General features: G+C 43.1%; 1 long non-coding RNA gene and 1 pseudogene across 1 annotated transcript; both read left to right on the top strand.

The window, feature by feature from the left end:
• Positions 1 to 3,737: 3,737 nt before the first annotated feature.
• On the top strand, positions 3,738 to 6,763 carry LOC139434023 (uncharacterized; annotated as a pseudogene).
• Positions 6,764 to 17,264: 10,501 nt separating this feature from the next.
• On the top strand, positions 17,265 to 18,087 carry LOC139434022 (uncharacterized). Its single transcript, XR_011643425.1, has 3 exons — positions 17,265 to 17,391; positions 17,781 to 17,841; positions 17,954 to 18,087. It is a non-coding gene; the product is annotated as an uncharacterized lncRNA (long non-coding RNA).
• Positions 18,088 to 18,288: the final 201 nt, after the last annotated feature.

The following is an 18,288-nucleotide window of genomic DNA, read 5'->3' as shown; positions in this document are numbered from 1 at the left end:
GGACTGATGGTTTTACTGGTACAACTAAAAAATGAGCACACAGTCCGTACATTTCTTATCAGTTATTTATCTATGTCCTAAAGCCCCTGGAGTTCCCTTTGTGCTAAGTGGGTTTTATATTAACAGAGTTACATATATTTCATAACACGAAGTGTAATAACTGCAGTTTGCCTCCCTGTCAGAATGACAAAGATCCTCAGTGAAGCCCATGTTTCTCACTACATTGTACAACTTATTAAAAAGATCAGTTCAATGCAACTAATGTCGTCTTAGTGTTATTGCATGTTGTTAAAATTGGTTTGCTTTAACGGACATGTTGACCGGCGAAACCAGTCACCGGTATCGGTTCAACCGGTGTCAACGTGTATCCGCGCGGATACAAGCGGCCGAGATGGGTTTTCTCCGCAGGGTGGCTGGCGTCTCCCTTAGGGATAAGGTGAGAAGTTCAGTCATCCGGGAGGGACTCGGAGTTGAACCGCTCCTCCTTCGCGTCGAAAGGAGCCAGTTGAGGTGGTTTGGGCACCTAGTTAGGATGCCACCTGGGCACCTCCCTAGGGAGGTGTTCCAGGCATGTCCAGCTGGGAAGAGACCAAGGGGTAGACCTAGGACCAGGTGGACGGATTATATCTCTTCGCTGGCCTGGGAGCGCCTTGGGACCCCCCAGTCAGAGCTGGTTGATGTCGCCAGGGAAAGGAACGTTTGGGGCTCTCTGCTGGAACTGCTACCCCCGCGACCCGACCACGGATAAGCGGGAGAAGATGGATGACCGGCGGAAAAAATCTAACTGAAACTCTGCCGCACGGTTCCCTCGTCCCTTGGAAAAGGCGGAGAGGTGGGTGTTTTTCATCTGCTGGTGGACTACCGGAGAGATTTACAGCAGGAGCAAACGCTTGCCTCGAGGAGGGAGAAAAAGAGCCACAGCGGAGAGTAAACAGAAGGGCAACCATGCGCTGGAAGTCTTCTTCGCTGCTTTTGTGGTAGGAGTACAGCGCCACTTACAGGCCCGGCATATGTACTACATCGTCTCCAGCGCTTTCGAGCGGTCTGGTGCCTGTGGACGGAAGACTTTTTTGATAACGATTGCGGTCCGTTTGCGTTATTGTCCTCGTGTGGCTGGGGTCTAACAGTCTGACAGATAAGGAATAGATTAAAGTCTTTGGAGTACTGTTGTCAGGGATTGACCGCATTACCTTACTGCAGCGCATACAGGACCTTTTAATATTGCTGTTTATTTTAAAATAGTTTCCAAAGGGTTGGAGCACTACCAGCACAAGCTAAATCTAGCTAACTGCCGCGTAGCTTGGTGCCATTTCATGAAGGTCTTTAAAATGTTTTAGGATTTTAAAATAAATCCCCTGGATATTATTTTATTAACTGCTTTCATCGCGACACGATGTTTACAGTGAGAACAGCTGTGAGGTCCGTGCAGAAAGCAGAGCAGTGTGTATAATATATATCACTCAGTAGAACAGGCCTACTCTCTTTATTTGCTTTAGTTTAGTAGATATCTACAAACAAAGAGTCGATATTTTTTCTAACACCATTTAGTGCTTCACAATAAAATACACAACGGCTGTATCCTGTTTTAGGAGCTGTGTGTGTGTGTGGTGTACAGTGTGTAGGTGTGTGTGTGGTACAGTGTGTGCGTAGATGCAGCGGACAGACAGGTCTCAGTTGGTTTGGTGTCCTCTGCTTACTTTTAATAATTGTAAATACAACTTTTGGCCCGTAATTTATTTTCCTCATTGTAGCGACCAGAGAGAGGGGGGGGGGGATATATCCAGTCTCTGATAGTGTTACGTTATTATGAGAGTGCTCTGCTTGATTCTGAAATTGTATATATTTATATAAATATATACATATATATATATGTGTGTGTGCGTGCGTGTCCGCATTTGTAGCCTGTTATTGTCTCATTACACCGCACTGTGAATGAATCAAAGTAAATATATAAGTCATCATGAACACATCTGTCCGTCAGACAGAGGGCTGCTGAGCCTCCTGTCATCATTAATGGACGTCTCTTTAAAATGACCGCTCAGGGGAGAGGAGTTCTCATTTCTCTAACCGCCTGCTGCTTCCCCTCCTCTCTCCTCGGTTTCCCTCCTTGGCTCCTCCTAGTTACTTTTAAAAAGTAACTAGTACTAGTTATAGTTACTGCTCTCAAAAAAGTAACTAGTTACTTTATTAGTTACTAAATTATAAAAGTAACTAGTAACAAGTTACTTTACTTTACTTTAAAAATAATAATAATAATAATAAAAATACAAGTGTTTGTGTTGGTCTGTGGCACAGTAAGAGAAAAGAGGGGGACCCAGGTTCCCATCAGCAGAAACACGTGGGTTTGCTATCCTGGCTCCAAGATGGTGGAATGAGCTCCCATTGACATCAGGACAGCAGAAAGCCTGCACACCTTCCGGCGCAGACTGAAAACTCATCTCTTTCGACTCCACTTCGAGCGATAGAATTACTAACAAAGAATTTCTAACAGAGCACTTATATAGTAATAAAGGACTGGCTTATCTAAAGCCAGTTGAGTAGCACTTGAAATGCTTGGCTCTATGAAACCTGATGTACTTATATGATTCTGTTTTCTTCAAGGTTGTGTCTTCCTGGTCGAACGCACTTATTGTAAGTTGCTTTGGATAAAAGCGTCAGCTAAATGCAATGTAATGTAATGTAAAAAGACAACTCCCCATCATTGTAGAAATTATCATTATGAAATGTAGTGGAACAATAAAACACAAAAGATATGTTTCAACATTTTGACAGGCATCTTTATTGTAAGGCAAGGCAAGGCAAGTTTATTTATATAGTACCCTTCAACACAAGGCAATTCAAAGTGCTTTACAAAAAACGAAAGACATTAAGAAAATGGCATTTAAAATCAGTCATTAAAAAGAAAAGATAATAAAATAAACATTAAAGAAAAAAATACATGGATAAAAGTTACAGTGCAGTTTAAGATGTGAATAGTTCAATTAAAAGCAGCGACAAAAAGAAAAGTCTTCTTGCTGGATTTAAAAGTAGTCAGAGTTGCAGCGGACCTGCAGGTTTCTGGGAGTTTGTTCCAGATGTTTGGAGCATAATAACTGAACGCTGCTTCTCCATGTTTAGTTCTGACTCTGGGGACAGAAAGCTGACCAGTCCCTGAAGACCTGAGAGATCTGGATGGTTCATCATTTAGCAAGAGGTCAGAAATGTATTTTGGGCCTAAACCATTCAGTGCTTTATAAACCAGCAGCAGTATTTTTTAAATGTATTATTTGACACACAGGAAGCCAGTGTAAAGACTTCAGAGCAGGAGTGATGTGATCCACTTTCTAACCCCCTAAACGCACCAGGAGCGTCTGCGTTGCGGCTGCGCCACGCTGCGACCGCGCCACGCTGCGACCTCCTCCTGCGACATAACACACCAGGCGCGTTTCAAAACGTTGCGGAAGCGGAGCGTCGTGTGTACAGCCTCGCAGTTGTTGTTGATTTTGGAATATTTCCTGGACATTTGTACTTCTACAAGTAAGTAGGTTACGTAGTTAAATGGTTTGTGTCTGTTTAAATCGTGTTTATTGTTGTTATTTCCTATGTTGTTGTGTTGTAGACTACAGACACAGTTAATAATAATTGTAATATTCCAGTTATAAACGACATGAATCAAAGATGTGTTGCTGTATTTTAGTGGTAAAAAAATATGCATTCATCATCATAATTATTGTATATATATATAATTTACAGTGCCTGTAAACCGGAGGAGAACGCTGGCATGTATTCTCCTACTTGAAAGACTACGGGGGGATGGGGGGAGGAGAAGGAGCCGGTTTTGGGTGCACCCCCTCAACCAGCAAAGGAGACAACAAGAGCCGCGTTCACACTGCGGTACTTTTCCCACAAAGGTTCATGAGAACTTAGTTCATGAGAACTCTTTAGTTCTCATGAACTAAGTACAGATCGCGTTCACACCAGAACAAGTCCCTGGGGGAGGATTAGGCAAATGAAGCCGCTGACGTCACTTCTTCTTCTTCTGCTTTGGGTTTACTGGCAGGCCACAAACCACTTCACGGCGTATACTGCCGCCCAAAGTCCCCGGCCGGAAGTCCCCGGAGTTGGGGAAGGCTTCAGTCGAAGCTGCTGGGACTCCCAGCAGCTTCTACTGAAGCCTTCCGAGTAAATCACCAGAACGCCGACACCTCCTCATCTCCACCGCTCCCATGTTTTATTTTGTGTTGCCATAAGTTAGTCTCTCTGCGTTTCTGCGCTGGGCTAATGCTAATGCTAATAATGCTAATGCGAGGATAATAAAATGGCGGCTTCACAAAACTTTTGGGAGTTTTACGGGGCGTGGTTTGCAATCCGCCCAGCCAATCAGAAATATAGCTCTTTTCTCACAAAAGAGCCGCTCGAAAGTCCCTGCTTTCTAGCAGGGACTTTCGAGGGGGTAAAAGGTTCGCATGAACTACTTTTAGTACCGGCTCTTTTTGGTGTGAACGCGATCATGAACTAAGTTCGCATGAACCTTTGTGGGAAAAGTACCGCAGTGTGAACGCGGCTAAGGTGATTTTCATCACCTCGTGGCTGAGCTGAGGCTGGACAGCCAACGACATCACCAATATTTTCGGATGAGTGCAGAGCAGATGGATGAACTTCTGTCCCTCCTGGGCCCTGAACTGACCAGACAATCCACACATTTCAGAGCTGCCATCGAACCCAAGCAGAGACTGGCTGTTGCACTGAGGTAAGATGCCCATTTCACAGACAATAAATCACTGACCACAAGTATAATAAACGTTTTAATTAGAAACATATCACCCAAAACAACATTTTAAACACCAACATCAAATAACAGCAAATCAACACAAGAAAGGAACTATTTACAGTAAAAACAATATGAATTACAAGTCTTCATATTGAGACCCATCCTGCCGTGCAGAGCCACTGTTGGAGAACAGCATGTTTGCGAATGGCCCTGTTGATTGGGCTTGTGGGGGTTGGGGTGGAGTTGGCCGAAGGGCTACTGGCCTGGAGATGTGAGTGGAGTGTTGTGACGTGGGGGGATGGACAATTGGCTGCCAATGTTCCTGTGGTTGTGTACTCTCTCTTTCAAGACTATGGAAGGTGTTTAAAATAGCTATTTTTGCCCAATGTTTCCTGTCTATGTCCAGCCTTTGTAGCAGAGGCACCAGACTCAGAGCAAAGTAGTATGACTCTTCAAGCGGTGAGTCTGGCATATGTGGTGTGGCTGGAGGTTCCTGCAGTAGAGAAATTAGTTGCTCCCCAAGGTCTGTGCTCTGTGGCCTCCTCTTTGTGGAACGCTGGGCCGCCGCTGCTGGTGTGGATCCCTGGGGGCTACGGGACCTAGAGGGCCTCCTCTCTGCAGAGGTTGTGGGTACCAGAGGTGGTGGGGCTGTAGGTGGTGTGGGTGTGCATGGGCCTGAATATTCAGATGCTGCTCCTGGTGTAGATGCTCTCTCTATCTCTTCAAATGGGGAAGGATTTCCCAAGCTGCTTGTAGAACTATATTAAAAGAAACAACAACATGAAATCAACATCAATTAAAATATTTTTTCCTGGGATTAATTTATGCAATATGAACATATTTATGTAATTTACAAAGTTACAAAATTATATAAATACAAAAATGTGCATACATACCTCCTTTGCTGTATATATGGCAAAATGAAGGCCATTATATCTGAATACTTCAGGCCTTCTGCGAGCCACCTGCAGATCCACTTGGGATGGACTTCTTCCGGTTTTTGATGAAAGCATCCCTCAGTGACTTCCATTTCGCCTTGCAAACGTCGACTGAAAAAAAGAATAGATTCCGATTAATAAAATGATTTCACTTATTAATTCTTTGCTTGTTTTTCCCTTCACAGATACTTGGCTTCCGGGGACTCACTGGTCAGCCTAGCATTCAGCTATCGCCTAGGATGCAGTACTGTGAGAGAAGCTATCCATTTGGTGTGTGCAGCCATTGATGATGGAGAGGTTCCTACCCAGGCCAACAGAAGACACGTGGAAGGAGGTTGCACAAGGATTCTGGGAAAAATGGAATTTCCCAAATTGCTTGGGAGCAATAGACGGAAAGCACATTGTCATCCAAGCACCACCACTGTCTGGGAGTCAGTACTTCAATTATAAGAAGACTTTTTCCATAGTGCTTTTGGCACTTGTTGATGCTGACTACAGGTTCCGAGTGATTCAAGTGGGGGACTTCGGAAGAACAAGTGATGGTGGGGTGTATGCCGGATCGGATTTGGGGAAAGGACTGGAGGCCAGAACACTTCATGTTCCAACCAGTACCTCTCTACCTGGTGCTGCTCACCTGGGTGAGATGCCATTCGTCATGGTGGGTGACGCAGCTTTCCCACTCAAGCCATACCTGATGAGACCATACCCTGGAAAGAACCTCACTCAACAAAAGAGGATTTTAAACTACAGACTTTCCAGAGCAAGGATGGTGGTGGAAAAGGCCTTCGGCATTCTGGCCTCCAGGTGGAGAATCTTCCATCGTCGCATCAACCTGCACCCGAAAAACGTGGACAAGCTTGTGGTGGCTGCATGCATCCTACACAACTTCCTGCTGGCCCCTAGTGAAAACCAGAGGTTGCTGGATGAGGAAGAGCAGCAGGGAAGACACATGGCACCAGTGAGAAACATGGGAGGAAACAGGGCATCAAGAGAGGCCTGTAATGTGAGGGAGGCTTTCTGCACCTTCTTCAACTCTCCTGAGGGCAGTGTGTCTTGGCAGGACAGGATGGTGTGATTACTGGAACACACAAAAGTTACTACACTGACAAAATGATTGAAAGATGTGTTTTTTCATTCCAGAGAATGTAGGTTTCTACAAAATGTTCTCAGACAGAAGGCTGTCGCTCTGACCATTGTCAGGCAATTATCATATGGATGTTGGGGGTTGTAATTAACATGATGCTTCCCCTTCTGTCTGCCCCATGTGTATTGGCTTCAATCCTGTGTCTCATCTGTAAACATGATTGATTCTGTTAAATGCAATAACTCTTTATATAAATACAAAATCATATAATATATATATACAGTATATATATGTTTATATTTGGATATAGGAAATAAGATCTTACTTTCTTGTGAAATGCAAGTTTACTAATTTTTTTAATGACTTTCACAACATGTTAAACTGAATGGCTCTGTACTGTACATACAAGTATTCATTAACTTTAAAACATTAATATTTACCTTCCAATCCAATAACTCCACCGACTAAACACCAGACCTTGTCCTTTCTGACGATGTCTTTGTAGTATTGATGGGTTATGTCATACAAAATAGTGTGTTTTTCCACTTCGATGATGAAACGCTCTTCGTCCATTTTGGGTGTTGTGAAAGGGGGTCTGCAACACGAGTTTATTTGGGGGATGGGCCTGGGCCGGATGAACGTTCCACTTCCTGCCTGCGCCACGCTGCGCCGCGTCAAAAATAGGATTCATCCTATATTTTAGAAATTCCTTGCGGCGAGGAGCTTCTGGGACGCTTCGAGCCGCGGCGCGTCTGGTGGAATAGCACCCATTGACTAGAGTGGCTGCGATCTTTGCAAACGCCGCGGCGCGGCCGTAACGTGCAGCAGCGTTCTGAATTAGCTGCAGCTTTCTAATAGATTTTTTAGTGAGACCTGTAAAGACACCATTGCAGTAGTCCAGTCTATTGAAGATAAAAGCATGGACAAGTTTTTCCAAATCCTGCTGTGACATTAGTCTTTTAATCCTAGATATATTCTTTAAGTGATAGTAGGCTGATTTAGTAACTGTTTTAATGTGACTGTTGAAACTCAGGTCAGAGTCCATGACTACACCTAGATTTCTGGCTTTATCTGTTGTTTTGAACATTGCAGACTGAGGTCCCGGCCACACGAGGACGAAAACGGCTAAACGTATAGGATTAACGCAAACGCAATCGCAAAAAAGCTTCCGTCCACACGCAATATTCACCGGATAGTGTCTGTCCACACGAGACAGCTCCGTTTAGCTCCAACCGCTGGAGAAGCTGCAGTACATATGCAGGAGCCTGTACGTGGCGCTGTAACTTCCTCCACAAAAGCAGCGAAGAAGCATGGTTGTCATGGTTGCCCTTCTGTTTATTCTCCGCGGTGTGGGCCGAGGGAACCGGGCAGAGTTTTTCGCCAGTCAACGTGTATTAAAGTTTAAATCTTCCGGACAAAATTATAAAAGTGCCGGTCAAAGGTCTTCTTTGTTATTTATTGAGCTTTAAAACAAATGAATAATGACTCTATATAATATAATAATAAAATACACGGAGCCTCTCTTTTTCCTCCCTCTCTTCGGACAGCGCCAGTGTCTGTTTCATGCAGCAGCTGATCCAGTAATGAGTGACCCGGCCGACAGTAAAAATAAACATATTTATAACTAGTTTAGGTAGTTTGAGAGGTGTCTCCGTCCTGTCAGATTAGACTTCACTCGCGTGTATGTCCATATCGAGAGAAAGATAAATAATCTGAATTCAGTGTGCAGTTTACTTTGACGCGGGGTGAGCAGCATAGGTGGGGAGAGGCGGGGCTATTGCCTCATCATTATCAGAAAATAATCGTATAGGGCGTACACACGGAGCCGTTTGACCCCCCAGAGCGTTGCGTATGCCGTTCTATCCACCTTGGGACCCGTTATCGTTTACGCAGTCGTTTAGTGCCGTATTCGGTCGTCCTCGTGTGGCCGAACGGTCTATATGACACTAAACAGTAACGCAAACGACCGTTTTCGTCCTCGTGTGGCCGGGGCCTGAAGCTCAGCGCTAACTTTTATACGTTCTGCCTTGGCTCCAAAAACCATTACCTCAGTTTTATCTTTGTTTAATTGGAGAAAGTTCTGACACATCTAGTCATTGATTTGTTCAATACACTTACTCAGTGTTTGAATTGGAGGATAGTCTCCTGGTGAAATTGTTACGTACATTTGTGTGTCATCCGCATAGCTATGGTAACTTATTTTGTTGTTTTTCATTATCTGAGCAAGTGGTAGCATGTAGATGTTAAAGAGAAGAGGCCCCAAGATGGAGCCTTGAGGTACCCCACATGTCATATTTGTCAACTCAGATTTGTATTTACCAATAGAAACAAAGTTTATTCTGTCCTTTAAGTAGGATTTAAACCAATTTAGAACTGTTTCCGAAAGTCCCACCCAGTTTTCTAGTCGGTCGAGTAATATGTTGTGGTCAACTGTGTCAAACGCAGCACTGAGATCTAATAATACTAACACTGAAGTTCTGCCACCGTCTGTGTTTAAGTGGATGTCATTGAAGACCTGTACAATAGCAGTCTCAGTGCTGTGGTTTGGACGAAAGCCTGACTGGAACACATCGAAACAACTATTAAATGCAAGAAATTACTCAACTGTTGAAAAACAGGTTTGATATGTGCCTGTAATTGTTCATTACCGAAGCATCTAGATTATTCTTTTTTAAGAGCGCTTTAATGACTGCAGTTTTCAGAGCCTGTGGAAAAATACCTGAGTGAAGAGATTTGTTTACTATATGAAGTAGATCTGAGGCCATGCAACGAAAAACATCTTTGAAAAATCCTGTTGGAATAATATCAAGGCAGCAGGAGGAGGATTTCAGAAGTTGAATAATGTCCTCTTGGTTTTTATCATTAATCTGATGGAATTGTGTCATGGTGTTTGAATTGATATTAGGTGGACATAGGGACAACACATTTGCTGTTCCTGATGCAGAGGCACTGACTGCTTGTCTGATTTTCTGAATTTTGTCAGTGAAGAAGGAGGCAAAATCATTGCACGCCCTGGTGGTTAGAAATTCAGAGGCTACTGACACTGGGGGGTTAGTTAGTCTGTCGACGGTAGCAAACAAGGCACATGCGTTGTTTTTGTTTTTGGTAATGATGTCAGAGAAGAACGATTGTCGTGCGTTTTTCAATTCCAAATTAAAAAGGCCAAGTCTCAGTCTTTATAAATGTCAAAGTGAACCTGGATATTTGTTTTTCGCCACCTGCGGTCAGCTTTTCGACATTCTCTTTTTTCTGTTTTCACTGTCATGGACTTTCTCCATGGAGATATTTTCTACACAGTCACTTCCTTTACCTTAGTTGGAGCAATGGCATCTATAACATTTTTAATATTTTAATTAAAATGATCTACTAGCTCATTTACTGAGGTGTTAGCAGGGGCAAGTGTGGTAGAAAAATTCTGAGTAAACATTTCCCTAGTATTTTCAGTTAAATATCGCTTTGTGGTTACCTCTTTTTGAACATTTTTGTGAACAGAAATAGAGCTCTCAAAGAAAACACAGGAATGGTCAGACAGTGCAACATCAGTCACCACAACCTTAGAGATATTCAGACCCTTTGAGATAATTAAGTCCAGAGTGTGCCCCTTATTGTGCGTGGGCTCCGTCACATGCTGAGTCAGTCCATAGCTATCAAGAACACAAAACAGTTATTTAGCCCATCTGTCCTGGGGGTTGTCAACATGGATGTTAAAATCACCATTAATGACTAGACGCTCAAAGTCAATACACACTATAGACAGCAGTTCAGTAAAGTCATCAAAAAAGCTTGCACAGTATTTGGGTGGTCTATAGATATTTAGGAACAGAGCTCGAGAGGAGCATTTCAGCTGAAGGGCCACATATTCAAAAGAAGCAAAGTTCCCATAAGATGTCTTCCTGCATTGAATGGAATCATTGAACAAAATAGCAACTCCACCTCCTCTCTTATGCATTCTTTTCCTGACTCATAAAACTAAAGTTGGGAGGGGTTGATTCGATAAGAACAGCTACACCGTTAAAAACATACAATCAAGATTGTGCTCAGTGATAAAATCATTGATTACAATTTTTTCCTGCCAGAGACCTGCCATTTAATAAAGCTAGTTTAAGTTTGTTAAATACATTATCAGTAAGATTGTTTGTGACAAGCTGTGGCTGACATGGAATCACTGCTAAATTTGATAAACTCACACAAACGTTTGAGCACTTCCTGTTTCTAAGCTGATTCACCGCTCTTAATCTATTACCTATCAACACAGATATCGGCAAAGCTACTGGCAGGCAGGGCCCCGTAGCCTCAACAATCAAGTGGACAATGCTTTCTGTCCTGCACACAGTTTACATTTGACCGTAATATTTTTTGCGTCCTTTATCCCCACAAATTGAAAATAGTGGTTATATCTCCAAGTTGTAAATGCGCTGCTGCTCTTGCTGATACTTGCATCTGCCATTCTGTGTGTGTGCTGGTGGTGGGCGTTGCCGTGTATTTGTGTGTGTTAGCAAGTGTTTGTGTGTCTGTGAATTTTCCCCATAAGGCAAAACCCATCCAACTCTGTCTCTGATTGGCTTACCCTGAAATGTTACCCCGCGTTAACCAATCATCACTCCTCTCTGGTCACTTTCACTTTTCCATGGTACTGTGAGAGGACATCGCTGTATAGAGAGGCGAAGTCCCTCCCCTTCCGAGGGAGCTCATGGGACCCCGGAAGCGGAAAATTATACATTGAAGTCAATGGAGAGAGAAAAGTCATCTTTCGATCCCGTTTGAATTGTGCCACGAATGACACATATGATGTTTGTCAATTTAAAAGAACATTTTGCAAGTCAGAAAAATAAAAATGTGTCGTAAAACTGTGAAGTTACAACATTTTTTGTGTCAAACCGCTGAGTGAACTACAGGTCTCTGGTCTCGCACAAAGATGGCAGTCACGTTAGCAAATGTCCCCCGTTTCTTTCAGAATGAGGCGAAAAGTATAAAACGAGGTGAAAATCACTACAAGTCTGGGCATGTTGAGAGCTGTCCATACACGAAAGGGGAGTTAGTCGGTTCTGTAAGAGCCAGCATGCGGGACCGGCTTTACAAGGTTTCGGTGAGTAATATGAGTACAACGTTTAATGTTAATGTCAGCTAGCTAACATTAGCTAACAAGGTGTTTTGTTTTAGCAACTAGTTTTCTCCTTAAGAACTTCGTGGTCTCTGTGTATGCTGTGGATAACATTAGTGTTCACAAGAACAAGATACACTCGTTTTGTTTTAGTTGCTCTTCAGATTGAAGCGGCCAGTTTTATATCGACTATACTGTATGTGTGATCTCCTTTTACATCTTGTTGTGTCATTTGAGTTTATTTGCTGTGTGTAGATTCAAGGATTTTGGTTATCTTGTCAATTTGTTTGGTTATCCAGGCACAGCTGTGTGTGACTCCCTCTGGTACACTGGTATGTGTTTTCCTAATGTAGAGAGCATTGATTAATTAATAAACTACACACTGAGTCTAGATCCTGACCAAATCCTTTTTTTGTGTTGATCAAATGTTTTTCAAAAATGTATTCATACACAGAAAAATACAATGTACAATCACAACCAATTACAAAAAATACAGAAAAACAAACAATAACAACAATCAGACAAGAGGACAAAAACTATGGAAAAAATAAATAAAAAAATAAACCCTCCCACCCCCAGATCCGGACCATCCTTGTATTATTGCTCATTCAATCTATTATAGCATGCTAACAAATGGTACTTACTTTATTTTACAGATCTGCATGGGAGACGATGGCGTGATGCAGAACGCTGTCTGTGATTGTGCACGGGGGATGTACAAATGCAGCCACGCTGCAGCATTGGCAATATTTGCTATGTGGCAGATCAGCTCCACAGATGTTGAGTGCCAGTGGAGGAAGCCTGGCACTTCCAAAGTAGTCCAGCCGGTGTCTCAACTTTACCAACAGCGAGAGGAGACATACAACCCACTGGCCAGAGACATCGCCACTGAGGATGTAGTCTGGTTCAGGTCTGCACTGAGGGGCGCCCAGTATGGCATGGCATGGCTTTTGTCACCTGAGCCAGAGCCGCGGCCTCAACATCAGGCCATTGTCACCGTGCCGGAGCTGGTGAAGGAGCATGAGGGTCGGGGGCTTGAGGCAATTCTTGCCTCAATGCGACTGAGCAGAGACCAGCAAGCTGCCATCCAGACAGCCACCGTAGGACAGCGGACAAATCCTCAGTGGCAGTTACACAGACAGGGCAGGTTGACAGCCAGCAATTTTGGTGCTGTGCTGCGGTCGGGACTTTCATCTACTCCATGTACTCCATGCGCGTCCATCATGAAGAGGGTGCTTGGGGGGTACAACTTGGACAGAGTCATGGCTGTCAACTGGGGGGTTGTAAACGAGGCCGAAGGAGTGAAGGCTTTTGTGCAGGCCTATCGGGTGACAGTGTTCGAGTCTGGTCTCTTTGTGAGTGAGTCGGGTGTTTTGGGAGCATCACCCGATGGACTTGTGCAGCCATCTGCCCTGCTGGAGGTGAAGTGTCCACACAGCCAGAGGAACATGACCATCGCGGAGGCTGTCCAGTTACCATCCTTCTGTCTCCGTGAGGAGGGTGGGTCTTATATTCTCAAGGAGAATCACCCATACTGGCACCAGGTCCAAGGGCAGCTACACATCACAGACCGGAGTCTCTGCTACTTTGTTGTGTGGACCACGAAAGAGGCGATCATCATCCCCATCTTCAAAGACCCTGCATGGCATGGAAATCTCCTCCTCCTGGAGAACTTCTACACCCAGCATATGCTCCCTGTGTTGGCCAGTAGAGAGGAGGACATTTAAATAAACATACTCTTAACACCCTCGGACTCTGCGTTTTGTGTTTCGTATGTGTGACGGGGTGTTATGCAGAGGGGAGGAAAACAGGACACAGCAGATTGGGATTGTGGTGGAGATGCTGAGCAGTTATTTAATTGTTGCATGTAATTATTATTATACTGCGTGCTTCTTAGTTATTCCATCTTTTGCTGTAACATGGATCTGTATGTAACTCTATATTTACTTGTTATCTACCACACTTCCTTCTACATCATACACCATCATTATACATGATGGGATATAGGACATATATATTTGTATACATATCTGTAAATTCTATAATTTTATTTTTCGTATTTGGGATTGTTGGAAACGTCTTTTTGATCTCTCTGTCTATAAACACAAACTGAGTAAGATTGACAATAAAGTTGACTTTGAATTTGAAAAATATATATATTCTTTATGAAAATAGTTGACTGTCAAATGAATCCAAATGAAACGTTGGACTGAACTACAACTACGCCTTTAAATCTCTACGGACTGTTCTTCAGTGGGATGGCAAGTTCCTATCTTTAAACATTTATTCGTTTTTTCTCAGAACAGATTTGATTTTCTGAAGTTAATTTAACTTTGTAAAATAAAAGGTACAATCAATTTGTTTAGGGTTGACTAAAATAATGATAAACATTTCATTTGGATAATTTACTGACAGAATAAGAAACTCAATGATGCTCTACTCACCTGTTCCTTTTTATAAAGTGAAACAGTTGAAACGATAGATTTTAGTAAACTTAAAAACAACCTTCTCCAAAAGCTATCAAGGAATATACCGAATACTTGTTTTAGAACTTTATTACATATTTTAATATAAATAGTTTGAATGATCCATAATTGACAGAAGCTTGTGTTTACACTGACCTGTTACTCATATATTAATGTCTGTAACTTCAGTAAACCACTACCTCACTAATTTATTTCATTTATCACGGTTCAGTAAACTAAGTGACACATGAACCAGTTTAATCATTATAATAACGGAGGATTGCAACTCTTTGAAAATGTAGGTGGCTCTTAAAAGAGCCGTTGTGTTTGGGTGTGCTGGTCTCGGGTCAGTCTAAGCCCTCTCTCCGTGGATGCGGCGGGCCAGCTGGATGTCCTTGGGCATGATGGTGACCCTCTTGGCGTGGATGGCGCACAGGTTGCTGTCCTCGAACAGGTCGACCAGGTAGGCCTCGCTGGACTCCTGCACACACACACACCATGTATACATCACTTCAGGGGACATTACATTGACTTTCATGCATTTCCTGGAGACTTATCCTAACCTTAACCATAACCAACACATGCCTAACCCTAACCCTAATCCTAAACCTAACCAAGTCTTCACCCTAAAATTAATGATTCCCCTCATGGGGACCTCCATTTTGTCCCCATAAGGGAGGCGAGACCCCACATGTGACTGTGTAAACAGATGTTGGTCCCCACAAGTATAGTAATGCTAGGCCACACACACACACACACCACTCGACACTGGCTTAGTCAACAGTGAGGGTGCTGGCTATTTCTTTTATCAGGGGATTTTGCAGGTTGACCAAGGCACAGCAACGCTGTACCAGCACATTTGCCGTGTTCCTGAGGTGGGAAGGAATCGGGTCCAGAATCCTGAACTCCTTTATTCTGGCATTTGCCCTCTCCACATGGATCCTGTTCTTTGCAATTTCCCTGGTTGCTTTCACCTCACTCTCTGTGAACTTTCCCCTATTTAGGAAAGGGGGAATGTTCATTATGACACCCTCAGGCACAATGTCGGAAATTAAAAAGCCCTTGTCTGCTAAGATAAGGTCGCCAGCCACTAAAAGTTCCAGAATGCCTGAATGATGCATAATGGCCTTATCAGACCGGAAATAATAATAATAATAATTAATTACATTTATTATAGCGCTTTTCCAGATGCTCAAAGCGCTTTACAAATACACATTACACATATCATACATGCAATGGTCATGAATAGTTGGCTGCAGAAGTTGATGACTCCATTTGGGGCCACAGAGATGAGCACTTTGAAGGAGTGCAGCCCTCTGTAGATGGTGTACGTCAGTTTGGCTTGGTCCATCTGACTTGGGGCGGCCATGTGGATGTCGGTGCAGTCTACAATCATTCTGCAGTTGAAGGCAGAGGACTGGAAAGCAGCAGGCATGCTCTTTTGTTTTTTTTGCCTACTGGGCACAGTGGACATCATGTTCTCGAACAGCAACCTGTGGAGCAGATGGACCACATTAGCCACTGTTGCGGTACTGCAGTGGAACAGCTGTGCAAGGTGCAGGTGTGGATAATTGAAGAACTGGTCTGCCAGCAGGATGCCCTCCACTTTCCATCCAGCGAAATAGACAATGGAGCCCTCAAAGTGCTCCACCAATCCCGCCACCCTTTTAGATATGGCCTGATCAGGAAGCCCCGTTTCCATTCGGATGACATCATCAGGTAAGCCTGCTGCTGAATATTTGGCCATTCTGACACAATCATCCCCTACCAGGTCTGCGGAAAACTGGACTGCACACTGGAGGGTTCGGCGTCTGCGGACTGCACGCTGGAGAATTCGGGGTCAGTTTCTGCAGACTCAGGCCCTTTGCTGTAGCTATGGTCCCTGGACTGATTAACAGCTAAGCTCACCCTCTCTTTTGTCCACTCAAATACACTTGGCCCTTTCTCTTTTCCATGTGGAAAATCCCAGCTGCATATTCTGCTTTTCTCATCTGCTTGTCTACAATGAGAAAATGATATAATTAATTACTAATAATCATTTAAACCTGTTATTACCAATATTTCACAAATTCTTCATGTAAACTTAAGAGCACAGCTGTATGTTGAGTATGTCAACTTTGCTTGGTTCATCTTACTGGGGAGCAGCTACATGGATGTCGGTGCAGTCCACAATAATTTTGCAGTTGAAGGCAGAATGGATTTATTATTGACTCCGAATGAAGCACAACTTCATGTCATACAATACATTGACTTTATTTGTAATTGTGTAAAAAAAAATGAGCATTGATTAGCAAGCAGGACCTGCAGGAACAGAGCACGGTGATGGATGGAGCTGGGAAGAGAGAAGAATAAAGAAAACAGATCAACTTCATTATTGGATATTAAAAATTTAATTTCAAAACAAGTTGCCGCTCCTACAGTTTTCTAGTGTGTAAAGATGATTTCACTTGACCTATGCACAATATCACACTCAATACATGTGTGTCTCTGGGGGGTGCATTGTGCCTTTGATGTATATAAATAATATACCATAACCAAATACTATCACGTACAGTGGAAATCAGGTTGCCAGAGCAGGTCAGTGTGCATGTTCCTCAGGGTCTCAGCAGTTACAGGTGAGGGAAAGGAAATAAAAGAGAAAAAGGTCAGTAACAACACTTTAAAGTAACAACACTTTGAATAATTATCTCTTTTAATAATGTTCTCTCAGTAATCACTCAACTACTGTCTTTCCAACAAACAGATTGACTCACCCTCACTGTCATCACGATGAAACACGTCCAGAAGAATGTCATGCAAAGCTGCCTGCCTTCCTTGGACTCTCTCTGAACTGCATGATCTTTTTAATGTTTAATGTCAACCATTTGTGCAGATAGCATGAAGCATAGCCATTTAATAGAAGAGTTACGACATCTCCGTTCACTCCAATGGACCACTTTTTTACAGCAATGGCGGATCGTGGAGCCTCTCAATCGTTCCCCGGAAGTTAGCGCCAAGGCTGGCAGAGCTGTGGAGTTGCTGCATAATAGACCGTTCGTGACGGACTTTTAAAGGTAAGAAGAAGTTTAAAGATGTATATTGCGGATATTATCAGTACATCTGATTCAAATGAACATGTGTATTAAAGGATGTCAGTGGATTATCCCTAAATTAGTAGATTTAGGGAACGTTTACAGATAACAGATTAAGCTAGCATACCGAAGCAAGTTAGCAACACACGTTGAACAGCCTTTTAATTGTAAATTCCGTTCTCTTAATGTCATTTCGTCCAACATGTTGAATTAGAGAAGAGGGGCTTCTAAACGGGATTGTATGCGGGGGTGGAGGGAGTTAAATATTAGATAAATATAACTTTGGTGCGTGTAAGAGTGAGTGTTTTTAGCAGAGCCATATTGTGTCCTTGTGATTCTGTTGATTATTACCTGTCTGTATAATGTTGCAGCCCAGCTGATTCTGGATTGATGGCAAAGGGAGAGGGACTTAAGTGAGAGTGAAAATACAAGGTACGTTTAATACTACTGTTTTATATAAGTAAACACGTTATCTCCCCAAGGCAATAGGTGTGCTATATAGGTGTGTATAACCCTTTCTCCTGTCTGTTACTCCCTCTTTCAGCACAAGAACCAGAGGGGGGTTCAATGGAGCCTGAATACCTGCACTGAGACCCTCACCCTGCACCCTGAGTCTCAACTCTCAGTGTTTTTCAAGCCTTTCCCTGTTTTTTTGTATTAAACAAAACATTAAGCTTTCCCAATGGTGTGGTTTTCGTTTTGTGAAAAAGTGCAAATGCAGTGTTTGTATATAAATCACATATTTTGTTGCTGTTGGTCGTGAAATTGCTCCTGCTGACTTGAGCCAGCCATTTTTTCCTCCGCTCTGTGTCAGTGGGGAAGCCGTACATTCGTACTCCTTTCTCTGAGCGATTTGAGCATCCCCAGGCAGCACATCAA

The sequence above is a fragment of the Pseudochaenichthys georgianus genome, chromosome 6, assembly GCF_902827115.2.
Source record: "Pseudochaenichthys georgianus chromosome 6, fPseGeo1.2, whole genome shotgun sequence".
Lineage (NCBI taxonomy): Eukaryota > Metazoa > Chordata > Actinopteri > Perciformes > Channichthyidae > Pseudochaenichthys > Pseudochaenichthys georgianus.
The sequence above is the reverse complement of the archived record's forward strand: the minus strand, read 5'-3'. Positions and strand labels throughout refer to the sequence as shown.